This window comes from Cetorhinus maximus, chromosome 3, assembly GCF_964194155.1.
Source record: "Cetorhinus maximus chromosome 3, sCetMax3.hap1.1, whole genome shotgun sequence".
Classification (NCBI taxonomy): Eukaryota; Metazoa; Chordata; class Chondrichthyes; order Lamniformes; family Cetorhinidae; genus Cetorhinus; species Cetorhinus maximus.
Genome location: NC_135881.1, coordinates 31,998,086 through 32,015,944, shown reverse-complemented (window position 1 = coordinate 32,015,944; position 17,859 = coordinate 31,998,086). Strand labels below are relative to the sequence as shown.

At 44.0% G+C, this 17,859-nt stretch overlaps 1 protein-coding gene across 1 annotated transcript in view; it reads left to right on the top strand.

Moving 5' to 3' along the window:
- adarb2 (adenosine deaminase RNA specific B2 (inactive)) overlaps positions 1 to 17,859 on the top strand; it is a 386,995-nt gene that overhangs the window by 65,839 nt on the left and 303,297 nt on the right. The window lies entirely within an intron of this gene.

The following is a 17,859-nucleotide window of genomic DNA, read 5'->3' as shown; positions in this document are numbered from 1 at the left end:
TCTATCACATGTAAGTGTAATAGCACCCTCTTGTGGCTAATTATGTATATTTGTATACAAGCAAACCGGAATAAACAAGTTTCAGTTGGGTACTCAAGCTCCATGACTTGAACTCCATGGGCAGAATTTTACGCTGGTCGGGTGGGCGCACGCCAACCTAATTGGACGTGAAATCTCACGAGATGACATCGGGCAAGTGTCCCGACGTCATCCCCGCGCTCACGCGATATTTCGGTCGGCGGACATGCACAAAAGTCGGAAGCGCACCCACTGACAATTAAGAGGGCAATTAAGCCCATTAACGGAGCAATTGACTCTGATTTTTCGTGATCCATCCAACCTTACGATTGGCGGGCAGGCGAATCGGCCAGGCGGCCTTTACATTTTTCATGAAACCTCCTCCAAGAGCGGGATAAGGTTCCAGTTATGAAATAAAATAAAAATAAAAACCTGTGGGCGGCATTTTTATCATCTGTATTTTCAGGTGCCTGATTCTGAAGCTTGGAGATTTTTTTCCAGCTTTTTGAAACTTTATTTGATGGTTTTCGGGTCTGCAGCTCCCTGAGGCAGCTTTCTGCCTTCAGGGAGCTTTCTCTCAGCGCCCGCCCGTGCCCACATTAAGGTCATCGCCTGCCCTCTTCCCCCCTCCACCCCAGCAGCACTGAGCTTCTCAGCATGCGCTTCACTCTGACTGGCCGTTAATTGGCCAACCAGCGTGAATGCGTGGTTGGGGGCCGATCATGGTCAGCAGTCCGTTTCCCAGCAGAGGAGCTATGAGTTTGTTTTTGCTAAGAAATAAAATCTGGTTTTGGAAGAAAGGCTGTTTGCACATAAGGATCTTCATGATGGCTGCATCAACACGTATTATTGGGCAATTGGGAGAGGATAACCACAGCTGAGAGCCTTTTAGTGCATAGGTGAAGTGGCTAAAGATGTTTTTCACTGTTAAGAATATCCTCGAAGATCCTGATAATCCAGCTGTTTACCCGATAGTGGGGGAAGGAAAATGGGATATTTTTGACTGAAGCTGGCCCAGGGGTGTGTGAAACATTCAGGATTTTGCTCGCTCCTGCTAAGCCAAAAGACACACCGCTGTCAGACATTTTGTGTAAACTTGAGCAGCACTACAATCCCAAGCCATTGGAAATAACAGAAAGCTATTGGTGTGGAATAAGGAATCAGTTGCTCAATCAGGACATTGGAGACTTTATCGTGGCTTTGACAAAGCTGACCATTCTTTGTAATTTTGGAGAATTTTAAGATAGACTTTTGTGGGACAGTTTGTGTGCAGTTTAAAAAAGTGAATGCACTTGCATTAAGTTGCTGACATTGCGAAGTTCAACTTCCGACATAGCTTGCCAAACAGCATTTTCCATGGACATGCGGAATGCGACTCGAGAGAAATCAGAGTTAACAACCACCAATCATCTGCTGAAGTAAATAAGCTGCAGCTGAGTAAGCTGACGACAGACTGGCAGTGGTACTACAAAGTACTCTTACCAATGTTTAGGCCAATGTTGGGCACAGAATTGTCCATTCCTGAAGGCAGAGTGCTACAGTGGCAAGAAGAAGGGTCATCTTACCAAGCCAGGAATTCAGGGAGTGGAGTGCTATTTGGATGGCATTCTTATTTCAGCTCCAAACAAGCAGACCCATGACGACAGACTGGAAAAGGTACTCCAACCTTTGGAAAGGCACACAAATCTGAAATGTTTCAAAACTCTATTGAGTATTTTGTCACAGGGTAGACAAAGATGGGTTACATCCTACCAAGAGTAAGGTTCAAGCAATAAGAAATATATCACACCCTTAGAATATCTCTGAGTTCAGATCTTTGTTGGGCTTAGTGAATTACTATGATGAATTCATACGAAATTTGGCAACTTATTACATCCACTGAATAAACTCTTGAGGAAAGGTATTTCGTGGAATTGGACAAAGGAGTGTGGGAAGACAATTCAGTTGTGTAAATGTAAATTATTTGATGGTATAATGCTTGTTATTACAATGTGCCCAAAAAGATTACGCTAGCGTGTGATGCCTCTCCATACAGAGTAGGTGCTGTCATCTCTCATGTATTAGATAATGGTGGGAAGAGACCTTGTGACAGGGACACAAAACAGGTGGTAGTGCATCGACCTCCCCTTATAAAGCTCACCTGCTTTTCCTTCACACTTTGTTTAATGTACCAAGAGTTCCTATGTTAGTGGGCCTGTGCATTTGCCTTACTCATCCTCAGTGCCAGTGAGCAAAATTATGCGTCGATGGAATATGAAGCATCGTCTTTGATTTATGGCTTGTATGGCCATTGTTTCATGGTTGAAGTCACTGATGGCTATTTTGAATCCAAAGTCTCCAATACCCACTTTAGCTGCAGCCTGAATGCAGATATGGGCTTTTATTTTGTCTGCTTATCAGTATGACAATAAGCATACATGATCAGAAGATCATTGTAATGCTGATGCGATGTCGAAATTACCACCTTCATCAGAGGTTGAGCCCAACAGGGAAGATGCATTTTTCTTTTCATACATAGATGAGTCCATGTCACAGCAGATGACAATGGTACCACAACTCACAGAGACCCTGTACTGGAAAGGGTATATGACCATATTGCAAATGGTTGATCGACACAGATACTGGACTTATAAATCAGGCCATTTTTTTATGCATAGGAATAAGTGGTCAGTTGATACAGGTTGTGTTATGTGGGAAGCCAGAGTTTCAATTCCTGAAAAGTACAGGTCGCAGTTGTTATATGATCTTCATGACCAACACTTAGGGATGAGCTTGACAAAGAGTCTAGCGAGAAGCCAGCTTTGGTGGCCAGGGTTAGATATGGACAAAGAAGACACAGTGAGACAGTGTGGAGTATGTCAGGCTATAGAAAAAAAGCCGCCATTGGTACCTTTGTAACCATGGAAATGGCCAGCTAGAGTGTGGCATGGGCTACACTTAGATTTTGCAGAATTTGGAGGGCAACCGCTGTTCATTGTGATAGCTAGCCATTCAAAGTGGTGTGAGGGATTTCCGATGAATCGAACAACAACTAGCAAAACTCTTAATATTTTGCATAGTTTGTTTACTGCCTGGAGTCCCAGAGGAAATTATGTGCAACAACGGATCTCAGTTTTGTTCAGAAGAATTTGTAAAATTCATGAGCATGAACAGGGTAAAATACACTAGAGTTTCACCATGCCATCCTGCTTCAAATGGAGCAGCAAAGTCCACAGTGCAAATTGTTAACTATGCTCTTATTAAGAAAATGCTACATATAGATTGGAAGAAATGTCAGTTGTCATTGAATCACAAATTGGTGAACCTTTTGTTTATTTTTCTTAACACAGCTCATATTACTACCAGCTGACTTGTTTCTTAGAAGACAACCTAAAATGAGGTTTTCATTACTGAAGCAGAAGAGAAACAATCCAGGCAGAAAGGGAGTCATGTTAGGGGTAGAATGAAAGAAGTCTGAAGTTGAATCAGAAGGTTAAGGTGAAAGAGCATCATCATAAGTGGTTGAAGTGGCTACAAGGAAAATATGTGGTATTTGCATAGATTTGGTCAAGATGCTTGGTAGTGGAAAGGTTAGGTTTGTACATATAGATCATGTTTTATCTTCAGAGAGTTACGAAGAAGACAGAAATTGGGAAGAATCAATTGAGTCTGATGAATTGGGTATAAGAATAGTTACTCCAACACAAGTTGTGCCTGAAACCAGTTCAGATCTGAGTCAGAGTTAGATGGACATGTCTGATGAAGTGGAAGGTTCAATTGAAGGTCAAGGGCAAAATCAATCTTTGTTGAAGAAAAATTCCCCTCAGACTCAGGCCCAGATGAGTCAAGTGTCTTCCCCAAGTTCTGAAAGTTTGGGCCAAGAAAGGAAGTATCCTGTGAGGAATAGGAAACCAGTGGTTAAGTTGGATTTGTAAACAAATGAAAAACATGAAGTGTATATATATTGTAAGGAATTTGAACTTTCGTGTAACTTTTTTATTAAGGAGGGAGTAGTGTAATAGCACCCTCCTGTGGTCATTTGTGTATGTATGTATATAAGCCAATCGGAATAAACCACTTTCAGTTGGGTATTGGAGGTCCATGTGCATGCGTTGGTCTCCTTTGTCCTGTGTTACAACTGGTCCTTGGGCGAGGTTCCCCCAAGTTGTTATGATCCCGGACGAAGTTCCTCCAAATTGTTATGCTCCCGGGTGAGGTGGATGAACTGGCTCCCCTTCTTTATTTAACTCTCTCAGTTGGTTGCAACAAAGTTAATTTAAAAAGGATCTCTTCCCTCATGGATACCTTTTCCCAGTCCAAATGTATTTATGTTCTAAAAAGAGCCAATTTAAACAGGCTTTCTTGAGTCAAAGAAAGAGTGAGTTTATTAGTTACTAAAACACGAGAAAAAAATAATAAAACCGCAACATGCATACACACAGATTAGAAATAAGAAGCGTATCCAGAAATATAAGTTAAAAAAGATATAATCTTTGGCTTGTCCGTGAGGAGTAGATGATGAAACGTTGCGGCTGTTAAGCTGGATGATTCCGGTAGAGCTGACTTCGGCAGTTGAGTAGTTAGTTTTGAGATTCTTGGTTCTTCAGGTTAGTTGATAGGAGTTGTCCGGTTTCCTTTTTGACTGTGACTTTGCTGACTTGTGACTTGCGTCCAGCAATCAGAGAGAGACTTTTTATCTACAAGCACAGGAATGCCTGGTTGATGTTCTTCAGCCATGACCTTCACAGCACACACTAGCACCAGAACAGAACACCAAGACTAGCACACAGAGACTAGGATTGCAGTTGGCTTTTCCACACCTTTTCTTGTGTATTCCTGGAAGGGAAAAAACAAACATGTATTTTGCCCAGAAACTGCTTTCTTTCAACTCAGATCATGTCCACATTCTGGGATATAACTCAGCAGGAGATGGTTTCTGCTGAGATGGTAATCAGTTTTTTTTTTTACATTGCATCTCTTCCTTTCAAGTGTCTGTCTGAAGGAGGCCTTGACACCTTTTTAGGTTCGCTATTCTGTTCTCGCTGGACTAGTTAGTCAAGTGTAATCCACATAGGAATTTTCCAGCAGATTACTTTACAGTCTCAGCCAGCTCTGCTTTTATGTGCCTTTTTTAAAAAACACGTCTTACTTAAACAGTTCAATATGTCCGTAAGTAATTCGGGGATAGGATCCGTGGTCATGACACTTGCAAGTTATCATAGTAAAGCCATTGTAAAACTCTGAATATTAAGTTTTAGAGATTCAGTGCAAATACCAGAAATGGCGAGGAATTGACTAAGGGGTGGAATGCAATGTTAGAGAGTTATATCAGCATGGGAGAAGGTGCAAATTAGACTGCCTCTTGATTTAGTGTTGAGACCACTACTGTTTCTAATTTGTGTAAATCATCTTGCTTCTGAAACTCAGTGCAAAATAGCTAAACTTACAATTTTAAAAATTCATTTATGGGATGTAGGCATTGCTGGCTGGGCCAGCATTTATTGACCATCCCTAGTTACTCTTGAGAAGGTGGTGGTGAACTGCCTTCTTGAACCGCTGCAGTCCATGTGGTGTAGGTACACCCAAAGGGAGTTCCAGGATTTTGACAGTGACAGTGAAGGAACGGCGATATATTTCCAAGTCAGTATGGTGGGTGACTTGAAGGGGAACTTCCAGATGGTGGTGTTCCCATGTATCTGCTGCCCTTGTCCTTCTAGATGGTAGCGGCCATAGGTTTGGAAGGTGCTGCCTAAGGAGCCGTGGTGATTTGCTGCAATGCAACTTGTAGATAGTACACACTGCTGCTACTGTGGGTCGGTGGTGGAGGGAGTGAATGTTTGTGGAATGGGTGCCAATCAAGCGGGATGCTTTGTCCTGAATGATGTCAAGCTCCTTGAGTGCTGCTAGAGCTGCACTCATCCAGACAAGTGGAGAGTATTCCATCACACTCTTGACTTGTGCCTTGTGATACCAAATGATACCAAACTAGGATTGGCAGTGTAATCAGAGGAGTCAGTTCAGAAATTACCCAGTGAGTTGGGATATAGTGTGTAAGTGGACAGAACAACGGCAGAAGAAATCTAATGCAAAGTGCTACATTTAAGGGAAACAAACATAACTGACACACACAGGGTGAAAATGCAACAGGGACACAAAGCAAGTGCTGCTGGATCAACCTCCTCTCATATAGCCCGCCCACTTTTCCTTTACACTCTGTTTAATGTGCTAATAGTCCCTATGCTGGTGGGCCTATACAGAGCAGGAAGTTAGGGAGAGAGGGTTGTTGCTTGTGCAGGTTAGCCTTATTATGGGAATGGTTGAATACTCCAGTGTTTAATAAGTGGTAAGGTGGCTGGTACAGATGGTAATTGTGTCAATCTTCATTCTTGTCTCTTATCTAGAAGGCAGTAACTCATGCTGGGATTTGTTAAACACTGTGAGTCTTCCGACACCTCAGCCGTATAGTGACTCCTCACATGTCATTCTGGGCAGTGAATACTAGTGGGCTATTGACTTGTGTGGGGCAGCTGAGCTGGACCAAAGCCTATCCTCAACCGGCATCCAAAAATATTGGTGCATCAGACATTATCGAACAATGAATGGTGGGTGGTGCAGATTTGATCAGTTTTTCCTTTCCCAAGCTAAGGGTAACTAAGGTCTGGCTAAGAACAACACAGGCCAGAGTTAAAGCAGGGAAGCAAGCAACTTCCTGTCCTGTACGGTTGATGATAAAATTGGAAGCCTATTACAAGAAACTGGTATATTTACCCAATGAACCATCAGGATAAATCAGGATTTTCTCTTTCCTTAAAGCAGAAAAGAAACAAGGTAGAAGTCAAAATATGCAAATTCGCCATCACATCTGGGTTACGCTGGAGAAAGCAGCACATATTTAATGAGAGCATATTCTATGTTAATAGCTCACGCTGACGGCATCAACTTGAAGTGTGTAATCATTGTCACAGAAGCACCAGAGTGTTTATACGTTCCTATTTTCCTGTGTTTAATGGAGGTGAATGGAAGTGATATAAAGTCCTGCTGCTGAAAATATCACACTCTGCCAACCTGTGAAAAATCAGAACTTCTGTCACGCTGGTGTTGTGACTTTTAGACTAGGTTCCTCCTACTTAGACTTATGAGTGTGCAATACACAGGTGATAGTGAGGCAACAACTCGTTCTTACATCTTACTTCTATTGGCTTCAATTTAACAGAAAAACGGGGCGAGGCATAAAACAAGATGCTGACGTGTCACCTGCTTTACACTATCACGCAAAGTCAGGACCTATACCCCTCATAATCCAACTGGCAGCACTTTATAGCAGCGCTGCTTTAGAAGTTGATTGCAGAGGTCAGCAAACAGGTTGGATTGAGCTACAAGTACTAACATGTCAAGTGATTCCAATGAGCTGCAACAGTTGAAGGGTTGGCCAGTTTGTTGTAAGAGCTGAACCCCAAGGTGTCTCTCACCTATGCAGCTCACAAGGGATGGTTTTGTCTTATTTTCATTGCGATTTATTTTTGCCAACTGCTATGTACAGTGAAGATTGATGGATTGCAAGCTCCAACAATAGCACAGATTGATATTGGGGATAAGAATGTCATTGGTCACTATGTATAGCAACAGAATAAGAATATTGACAAAGGTTTTCCCAGTTTGCTGTCAGAAGAGTTTACCATCTCAAGAAAATTGAATAACACAGTTGTATTTGTATTTGTGATATGTGCTGTCTGCTGGCAAAGCCTCATTTATCGCCCATTCCTATTTTCCCCAAGAAGATGGCGATGGGCCTTCAGCTTCAAGCGCTGCAGTATTTATAGTGATGGTGATCCACAATGACGTTAGATGGAGAATTTAAGCATTAAACCGGCAAAGGACCTGTGATATATGTCCAAGTCAGGATAGTGTAGTTTGGAGTGGAACTTGGTAGCGGTGGTCATGTTCCCATTAAATTGCTGCTCTTGTCTTTATCAGTGGGAGAGTTAACAGGGGAGTAGGCACAGTCAAAGTAACCTCGGTGAGTTCTGCTGTACACATTTTGCAGCTGCACTGCATCAGTGATGGAGCAGATAAATATTGTGTTAAATGGCGAGGGCAATAAGCATGCAAAGTTACTCCGTCCTGTCAAGAAGCTTGGGCTTCTTGAGTGTTGTTGTGGCTGCACCCACCCAGGTGAATGGAAGGTATTCCATCACACTTCTGACTCCACTTGAGCCTTGCAGATGTTTGAGAGGTTTCAATGGCTCCTAAATTTTGTGGAGAGGACATACCTGGACAATCACCTACATCGCTGGGTAGACGCCAGTGTTATAGCTGTAGTGGAACAAACATACTTACAATGTCACCTCACAAAATAGATAGAGGTATTCTTACCCCAATGCGGCTCTTTTCTTCTTTCTGGAAGGGTAGCATAAATAGCAGGGCATTACCATCATTGAATCCCCCCAACAACATCCAGAGAAGTCACCATGGACCAGAAGATTAAGTGGATCAGCCGCATAAATACTGTGGCTACTAGAACAGCTCAGAGGCTGGGAATTCTGCCATGAGTGACTCACATCTTGACTTCCAGAAAGCTTTCCACCACCTACAAGGCACTCGCCAAGGCTTCTTCAACAGCATCTTCCAAACCCATGACCTCAAACACTTAGAAGGACAAGGGCAGCAAGTGCAACACCACCTGCAAATTCCCCTCCAAGTCAAACACCATCCTGACTTGGAACTATATTGCCATTCCTTCACTGTCACTGGGTCAAAATCCTCAGGCTCCCTTCCCAACAGAACTTTGGGTGTGCCTACACCAGATGAACTGCAGCAGTTCAGGAAGGTAGCACACCACCAACTTCTCAAGGACAATTAGAGGTGGGCAATCAATGCTGGGCTAGACGGTGATTCTCACAAACTTGGAATGAATAAAATATATTTTGGATTAATGGGTATGTTGCTGAATTATTGTTACCTTATTTCTGTTTAAAAGCGAGTGCACAGCTAGCATCATTAATGCAGCAAGTTACTTTCTACAGTGCTCCGTATGTACAGGAAGACATCTCAAAACAGTTTATATTATGTAGAACCATGGATCCCAAGCAAGAGGGCAAGGGGAACCTGAGAAGATGCTGGTGGGGTGGGGTGGGTGGGGAGGAAAGACACAATTGAAGAGAAGGGTTTTGGGGAGGTTTTTGAAAAGAAAAGAATGGCGATAAGATGTAGGGATCTATGGACTGAGTTCAAGGGGGCAGAAACATGGGCTGGGATTTAGTTTTAGCAATGGGCTTCAAACCCTCCCCCCCCACCCCACTCCAAGCACAAGTTAGAGAGCAGCTAGAGCTTGCATTGTTTTCGTGGGGGAGTCCCAATGCTATTTAATTGCCCTCAGGGCCTTAACTGATCAGTGTCAAGCCTTCTGCACAATCAAGCCTCCATTTGGATGGAACTCCCTCCTCTGAGCCAGCGCCACTGGGAGCGGTGGCTGCTCCTGGTAATGCTCCAAGGCTCAGTTCGAAAATCGCCGCTGGATCCCCAGACACAGGGAAGTGGGCAGGATTGGGGTTGTGGGGAGGAGGTCACCGATGAGGCGAGGAGAGGGGACGGGTGTTAGATGCAAGGACAGAGGGGTGGGTTTCAGCAGCCCTCCCCTTCCCAATGTCAAGACCCTCAATCAGGCACTGCATGCTTGTCAACAAGGAACCCCTCCACTCCCACCCCCAAAAGCCCCCGAGAGGGTTTGCTGGCCAGTCCTCTGGAGGCATGAGAGAGCTGTGCGAATTCCTTTAAATCCCTGAACCACCACTAAATTCCAGTGGGCTCATGAATAATTGGTGTCAAGTGTCTCATTAACGAGTTTAGTTGGCATCCCGCTACTAGCAGTCAGGTTTCCTGCACCGGCCTTTCCCACCCCCGACTGTTTTCCTGATGCTGGGAATCTGACCTGATTCTCCCGATTCCTCCCCCCCCGGCCCCGCCATTATGCCCACTCCGGCGGGCTCAATTAAATTACGTCCATTGTGGCTGAAATTTTAAGAAGAGTTGCAAAGTAATATTGTCGACCTAAACTTCCTTCCGTCATAGAAACCGAAAATGCTGGAAACACTCAGCAGGACGGTCAACATCTGTGGAGAGAGAAACCAAGTTTATCGTTTCAGTTAGGTGGCCATTCAATTTCCAGCATCCAGGTTATCTTGCTTTCATCCTTAATTAATATTCTTTTTGTAATTAAACAGTGAGTAATGATAATATCATTGGGAATAACAACTTCCAGCATTCCTGAATGACCTAGACTGGCGGCAGAGTTAATAAAATACAGCAAAGAACAACGTAAATTGTGACTTAGGTATTGATTAAGTGATAAATTAAGCTGCATAGATGCTTTGGAACAGATCCAGATTGATACAGGGGTCAGTGATAATGCCAATGATTTGGGTGTAAACTCTCATCACGTGCAAGGCTTCGAAAAGTGTAGAGAATTGCAGAGCGCAAGCCTCACCAGGTGCTTGAAATAAGAGCTCTGTTGGAAAGAAAATAGCAGATTCGGATAGAATACTACAGGAGATCATCAGTGTTTCAAATGATGGCTGCAGAAAAGCTTTTGTGAGGCGCTGATTACTTTAATTATATCAGTGTCATATTTTGCTAGACAACCTGTTGGGAACACGAGCATTTGCATTCTAACAGCATGTTAACCCTATCCTAAATAATTTTGCACACACAATTAACCAGCTAATACAAATGGCATCTAGGGACGGGCACGGATGGTTTGTTACTAATGAAAGAGCAACTGAAGGATATGACATCTTTTACCAAGTATGGGGAATGTGCAGTTAGAACCCAGCTTGTAATCCTGGCATCCCCTCTCTCTGCTAGACGTAAGGCTCTTGTTCCGGATGGGTGATGCTAAGAATTCTGTAAAAGAGTGGTCTCAAATTCATCTGGGCGGAGAAGGCTTTCCTGGGTCCACTATTTGTGGAGAAGTGATGAAAACTTGTACTCAATGCACTTGTTTACTGTTTCTCTGCAAATGGCACACAGAGGAAATCATGTCCCAAGGTACTTCAATTCGACAGTTCATCACAGAGAAAAAGGCCATTCAGTCCAATTGGTTTATATTGATGGGTATACTCGACACAAGCTTCCTTGAAGGAGAGATAGGGGAATCGGGGTGGTAAGAGATAGTTTGAGAGAGAGGCCCTCCTATCCATGCAGCAAGCCTCCCCTTAAATGTTTGACTACTACCTACTTCAACTATTTCATGCGGCAGCATTTTTCACATTCTCACCATGCTCTGAATAAAGTGATTCCTCCTAAATTCTCTTTTTGATCTTGATAAAGGCTATCATACCTTTATGCTCTTTTGTTCTGGGCTCAACCACAGGTCCTCCAGGTCCACCCTATCGAACCTCTTCATAATTTTACAGACCTCTCTCAGGTTTCCTCTTAGTCTTCTCTTTTCCAATTAGTCTTTCTTGGACAGTCACATCCTTTCGACTATAGTTCAGGTCAAATGTGTTAGTGTTTAAATATACTATTCCTTTTGATTGACTTCAACCCACACCTGCCTTTTTTTGGCCACTTGCAATACTTTTGTCTAAAACAACCCCTCCCCAAACTGTAAATGCTGGCCCCAGTGCGGTTGGTATGCATATGGACTTCTAAAAAACTTTGGTCAAGCGCTACAAAAGAAAGTGCCAGAAAAGTTGAAGCCCATGGAATAAAAGGGAAAATGGTAGCATGGATACAAAGTTGGCTGAGTGACAGGGAACAGAGGGTAGTGATGAACAGTTATTTTTTGGATTGGAGGAAAAGAATGAGAACATAAGAACATAGGACACAGGAGATGGAGTAGGCTATTCAGCTCCTCTATCCTGCTCCGCCATTCAAGCAGATCATGGTTGAATCTTTTGCCTCAGTGCCATTTTCCCCACACTATCCCCATCTCCCTTGATAACTTTAAAATCTAGAAATTTATCAATATCTGAATATTGAACATACTCAATGACCGAGCCTCCTCAGCCCTCTGGAATAGAGAATTCCAAAGATTCACCACCCTATGAGTGAAGAAATCCTCCTTATCTCAGTCCCGAATGGCCTACTTCTTATCCTGAGACTATATACCCTGGTTCTACGCCACCCCCCCCCACCCAGGGGAAACATCCTGCACCTACCCTATCAAGCCCTGTAAGAATTTTGTACACTTCAGTGAGATTACCTCTCATTCATCTCAACTCTAAATGTAGGCCCAGTCTCCTCACTCACTCTTCTGAGTTAATCCCGCCATCCAAGGGATCAGTCTGGTGAACCTTTGTTGCACTCCCTTTATGGCATACATATCCTTCCTTAGGTAAGGAGACCAAAACTGTACACAACACTCCAGAGGTACTGGGGTTCTGCAGGGGATGGCACTAGCAGCCCAGCTTTTTCTGATTTTTATTAAGGACCTAGACTTGGGTGTGCAGGACACAATTTCAAAATTTGCAGATTACACAAAACTTGGAGGTATGATGAATTGAGAGGAGAAGTGATAGGCTTCCAGAGGACAAAAACAAGCTGGTAGAGTGGGCCGACACATGGCAGATGAATTTATTGCGGAGAAGCGTAAAATGGTACATTTCTGCAGGAAGAATGAGGAGAGGCAATAAAAAAATCAAGGGCATAATTCTGAAGGGGATGCGGGAACAGAGGGATCTGGGGCTATGTGTGCACGAATTGTTGAAGGTGGCAGGGCAGGCTGTGAAAGTGGTTAAAAAGGCATATGGGATCCTGGTCTTTATACATAGGGTACAAAAGCAAAGAAGCTATGGTGAACTTTTATGAAATATTGGTTCAGCCTCAACTGGAGTATTGTACGCAATTCTGGGCACCACACTTTAGGAAGGGTTTAGAGAAAGTGCAAAGAAGTTTTATGAGAATGGTTCTAGGGATGGGGATCTTCATTGGTTTGAATAGATTGGGGAAACTGGAGTTGTTCTCCTTAGCGAAGAGAACATTGAGAAGAGATTTGATAGAATTGTTCAAAATCATGAAGTGTATGGTTAGAGTAGGTAGAGTGAAATTGTCCCAATTGGCAGAAGATCGAGAACCAGAGGACACATGGTGATTGGCAAAAGAACCAACAACGACATGACGAAAAACCTTTTTGTGCATCGAGTTGTTAGGATCGAGAGTGCACTTCCTGAGAGTGTGGTAGAGCCAGATAGAATCAGAGCTTTGAAAAGGGAATTCAATAAACACCTGAAGAGTATAGATTAGCGGGACTATGGGGAAAGGACAGGGAATGGGACAAACTTGCAGAGAGCTAGCATGGACATGATGGGCCTAATGACCTCCTTCTGTTTTGTAACCGTTCTATGATTCTAACGCTGTGCACTTATGATATCAGTTAACCTATGCCATAGTTTCTGCAATTCATTGGCTGTGAAGTACTTTGAGATGCGCTGCAGCCATGTTGAGGCATTATATAGATGCAAGTTTCTTTTTTCTTTAATGACACAATTTTCCTTCAGTTACTGGTTTTCTAAAGGTGCAACTTTGAAGGCAAGACAATCAGGGGGGTGGCTCCATATCTTTCTCAAATTGGAAAAAATACAGCTCTGTTCTTAAAAACTTCTGCTTTCTGGCACCTGAATGCCAGTGACATATTTTAATATTTGTAACAACTCTATTCTAATAGGTTTTGAACCTTCTGATGAAGAGCAATATGTATTTAAGTAATTGCAGGTTCAGCCATCAGTTAATCTGTGCAGAACCAGCCTGCTTTCCACTTCTGCAAGACAGGTGTCAGATAGCCCTCGAGCAGTGACTTGACCGCAGTGTACAAGAAGTGGCCGCACGGCCATTCTGATCACATTTACTGGACAGGCTTGGGTACCATTCAATCAATGCCTGGTAAGTTCCAGCCAAAATAAACCCATTCAGCAACAGCTCAAGGTTTACGGTTCAGCTGAGGCCCGGTCAAAGATCATTTTAATCTTCACCTTGGAACCCACTATCACCCTCACACTGCCACCCCAGCCACCCAATCCCACCATGAGGGCTCCTGTCACCCTTTTCAACTATTTGTGACTCAGTGAGGATCTGGGTGTTTGTGCATTTCAAAAACACACAGATTCCTTGGATCTTTTTAAGCTTGAGAAGTAAAGCTTTGAAGGCAGCAGGGTGGTAGTTACCTTTGTACAGCAACCTACGTGCGGTACAAGTTGAGTGGGAAATCCCTCCTGCGTGTAGTCCCACAATGCTTTCCAAAATCTGGGTCTCACTTGGTTTGGTGACCTCACACTGGAGTTGTAGTGCATTTTTCACATTGCTACAAACTAGCTTATTAGGTTTTTCTTTAAATCATTCACGGGATGTGGGCTTCGCTGGCTGGGCCAGCATTTTTTGCCCATCCCTAGTTGCCCTAGAGAAGGTGGCGGTGAGCTGCCTTCTTGAAGCGCTGCAGTCCCTGTGGTGTAGGTACACCCACAGTGCTGTTAGGAAGGGAGTTCCAGGATTTTGACCCAGCGACAGTGAAGGAACGGCGATATATTTCCAAGTCAGGATGGCAAGTGGCTTGGAGGGGAACTTCCAGGTGGTGGTGTTCCCATGTACCTGCTGTCCTTGTCCTTCTAGATGGTAGTGGTTGTGGGTTTGGAAGGTGCTGTCTAAGGAGCCTTGGTAAGTTTCTGTAGTGCATCTTGTAGATGGTATACACTGCTGCTACTGTGCATCGGAAGAGGGAGTAAATGTTTGTGAATGGGTTGCCAATCAAGAGGACTGCTTTGTCCCGGATGGTGTCAAGCTTCTTCAGTCTTGTTGGAGTTGCACTCATCCAGGCAAGTGGACAGTATTCCATCACACTCCTAACTTGTGTCTTGTAGATGGTGGGCAGGCTGTGGTAGTCAGGAGGTGAGCTACTCACTGCAGGATTCATTCCTAGCCTTGACCTGCTCTTGTAGCCACAGTACTTATATGGCTAGTCCAGTTCAGTTTCTGGTCAATGGGAAGCCCCCAGGATGGGGATTCAGTGATTGAAATGCCATTGAATGTCAAGGATTGATTCAGTGATGGTAACACCACTGAATGTCAAGGGGCAATGGTTAGATTCTCTCTTGTTGGAGATGGTCATTTTCTGGCGCTTGTGAATGTTATTTGCCATTTGTCAGCCCAAGCCTGAATATTGTACAGGTCTTGCTGCATTTGAACATGGACTGCTTCAGTTTCTGAGGAGCCGTAAATGGTGCTAACCATTGTGCAATGAGGAATCAGCAAACATCACTCCCGATAAAAGCAAAATACTGCAGATGCTGGAAATCTGAAATACAGACTCGAAACATTAACTCGGTTTTTCTCTGCACAGATGCTGTCAGACCTGCTGAGTTTTTTCCAGCATTTTCTGTTTTTATCCCCACCCCGGACCTTATGATGGAAGAAAGGTCATTGATGAAGCACCTGAAGATGGTTGAGCCTGAGGAATTCCTGCAGTGATGCCCTGGAGATGAGATGACTGACCTCCAATAACCACAACCATCTTCCTTTGTGCTAGGTATGACTCCAACCAGTGGAGAGTTTTCCCCCTGATTCCCATTGACTCCAGTTTTGCTAGGGCTCCTTGATGCCACACTCGGTCAAATGCTGCCTTGATGTCAAGGGCAGTCACTCTCACCTCAGGAGTTCAGCTCTTTTATCCATGTTTGAACCAAGGCTGAAATGAGGTCAGGAGCTGCGTGATCCTGGTAAAACCCCAACTGAGCATTAGTGAGCAGGTTATTGCTAAGCAAGTGCTGCTCGATAACACTGCTGATGACCCCTTCTGTCACTTTACTGATGATGGAGGGTAAGCTGATGGGGTGTTAATGGCATGGTTGGATTCGTCCTGCTTGTTTTGTGTACAGGGCATACCTGGGCAATTTTCCACGTTGCTAGATAGATGCCTGTATTGTAGCAGTACTGGAAGAACTTGGCTTCACTTTCAAAGATCTAGCCTTGGAATACACTCCAAATATTGCTCTGACTCAGACTGCCTCAATGACAGCTTATCTCGCAGGGTTTCAATCTTATCTCTCAAAACACTATTCCCCTGTATTCCCAAGTCTGCGCTTCAGCACTAACTCACAAGCACAACTTCAGCTCTTTGGCTGCACCAGCAGAATTCTACTGCTCCAGAGGGTTACCTTCACCCCAAGGCCCACAGCACGGAGTCACTAACCTTCTCTGCCTCCTCCAATCAGCAGGACCTCTTTCTAGCCCTGTTCGATTTGCCAGGGCTTTTCCTGAGCCCTCTCCAATTAAAGTCTGTCAACCGCAGCCTTTCTTCTGTTTGGAGTATCTTTCTCTGCTCCTCTTTCTTCTTAACTGGGACCTCTCCCTGTCCCCCTAGCCCTGCGCCCTGCCTGGGACTCTTTGGGACCTCTCCCTGTCTCCTCTGCCTTTCCCAATCCTCTGCCTGGGACTCTTCTCACTTATGGCACTCTGCTCCCGGGTCACAAGACATCGTTTTCATGCCATTTTTTTTTAACCTCTTCACGTAGGGGCTCTGAGAACTCCAAAACACTGTACTTTGCATGCACAGTCCGCTCCCAGTCTGCACAAGCAGGGAAACTCCAGAGAAATGCTGGGAGTTATAGTTCCCAGCTTCCTGTCAATGAGGTTAGTCTGGATCTTACAACAAAATAAACATGAGTAATGCATACTCAATTCTATTATACACCCGTTACTTTTTAAACTGGAAGAGTGAGTTGCAAGCGATACGAGTTTAAATCTGTTATTAAAAGTGATTTTCAGTTTCCTATTCTGTATTTGAGGAATACACTAAATGTTGGTGGTTCCTATGGTAACGATGCTACCAAATCCATTTGCAGCTGGTTCTTCTTTGTTCTTGGGAGGAGAAATGTTCTGCTTTGTAAGGAATATGTTCAGCTCATGGAGGAGATATCGATGTCATATGATTATTATCCTGACTGTTGGAGACTGTGAAAAATAATAGTAATAAATAAATGTACAATAAGAATTTGAACCAGTCAGAACTACCATGTCTGTATGCCATGTACCCTACAATTATTGCAGCTGACTTTTCTAGGTTGGTAGTCTCACCTCTGGGTCAGGAGGTTTGTGCTACACAATGGAATTTGAGCGTATAATCTAGGCTGACGTTTTCATGCAGTATTCAATAGCACTGCATGAACAAAATTGGGAGAACAAGGAGTCTAAGTTGGCTAGTATTTCTGTATTGGTTAGCCGGGTGGTAGGGGATTCAATGTGGGCCTCACCCATGTCTCCCTCCAATTCATCCCCACGGATACCCTCCTCCTCCAAGTCGGTGGCAATGGGACAGATTGTCACCTGTTTGTCCATTTTTCAGCTGTGATATCGGGTACATCTGGAGTGTGACCTTGTATCAAGGCCAGTGACTGTGGGACTCGTCCCCAGTTTGCCTGTGGACAGGGTTGACCTGCTCCTTGGCAATGACCTGACGGGGTCAAAAGTAATAGCATCTCCAGTGGTCTCAGAGATGCCCAAGGAGGTCAAGGAGACTGAACAGCTGCAGGAGAAAGTGCCTGGCATTTTCCCTGACTGTATGGTAACCCGTCCTTTGGCCCGACGAGCTCCAATAGAGGAAGCTGAAGTGGCACTACAGGCAGATGACCCTGCGGTCTGGTTACCTAAAACCTTTTGCAGGAGTCTAGAAAACCCAAAGGAGGTGATAAATAGATCTTCCTTGGTAGCGGCCCAGCAAGCTGACCCACAATTAAAAACATTAGCTCAGACTGCTCACAATGGCCCACGTTGCTCCCTGCACCTCTAGATGTTTTCTTATTGAAAAGGGTAGGGAGTTTTTAAACTCCTCAAGGAGAATTATTTTACGTAGGTTTTCTTAAGTGGCTTCTAGTTTGA